Source organism: Sinocyclocheilus grahami, unplaced genomic scaffold, assembly GCF_001515645.1.
Source record: "Sinocyclocheilus grahami isolate Dianchi unplaced genomic scaffold, SAMN03320097.WGS_v1.1 scaffold1668.1, whole genome shotgun sequence".
NCBI lineage: Eukaryota > Metazoa > Chordata > Actinopteri > Cypriniformes > Cyprinidae > Sinocyclocheilus > Sinocyclocheilus grahami.
Window position 1 is genome coordinate 8,844 of NW_015506847.1, and position 1,315 is coordinate 10,158.

A 1,315-nucleotide genomic window follows, 5' to 3' on the forward strand; every position below is an offset into this window, starting at 1 on the left:
AACAGATACAACAACACATCCTTCAACAGTGACATCAACTGCTGCAGGAACTACTACTGCAGGAGTTTCCACAACAGCGCCACAGACGACAACTACTGCAGTACCTGTTGTGAGTGCTTCTTCAACCTCTATTAAAAGCACCACTGTCAGTACAGCCACAACATCCACAACACCAACAGCTACAACAACAGGGCCCTCAACTACCACAACAACTGCTGCTGGAACATCCACCACCAGTGGAATATTTATCACAGCAGTGCCACAAACACAAACGTCTTCTTATGCCTCAGTCACTGAATCTTCAACAGCCTTCGGAAGTACAACATCCATACCAGGTCCTGCTACTAGTGGAGCAGTTACCATGACATCACCACCAACGTTTATTTCATTCTCTCCATCATCAAATGTCTCTGAGAGCACATCTGTTAGTACCATTGAAACATCCGCAACAACAAAAGGATTCTCTGCACTTAAATCAGAAACTTCTGTTTTTACTTCAGCAACTCCCTATTCTACCTTTAACACTACGACTGGTAGCACAGCTGGAACATCAACAAATTCATTTGCCTCAACCACTAATATAACCACTCTCTCAACCACTAATGCAACAACAACAAGACCCTTGACATCTACATTTATAGTGCCTACGACTACAACCACAAAATTTGTACCTGTGTATCTAACAGCTCTGGTGTTCCGCTCTTTTGACACATTTATAGTTGAACTCAATGATTCAAACTCGCAGTCCTTCAAGTCAAGAGCTGAGTTTGTCAGATCTCAGGTGAGTTAAAATAAACTTACAAGATTCACAGGTGACACACAGAAAATATCTTGCCTATAAATTAAGAGAACAGACAGCAGACATTTTAAACCAAAGCCAAACATATACAGGAGTTTGTTTGGGTATTGTTATTATTTAAATTGTTTAGTTTACCATTAATTAATGACACTTTGTGTGTATCTCAATCAGCTCCCTAGCTCGTGAATCAATATATCGTGTACACGAATTCGGTCACTGGTAAGTACCCTGGCTCACTGCACATTGGGACAGTGATTACTCAATTTTTGGTGACATGACTATGTACAACGTCAACGGACAACATTGTAGAACGCCACCGATGTAATTAATCAACAACAGGGAGGACCAATCGTTTTTATATTATTTTTTATTCTCTTTAAACACATTCTTCTTTTACATGTTCTTACAACATTTCAACCAAATATTAATTATAAATGTTAACAAGATGTGATCATTACCTGTGTAGCGATGTGTGTTTATGTTGAAATATACCAATAACATTTTTCTTCTTCTATC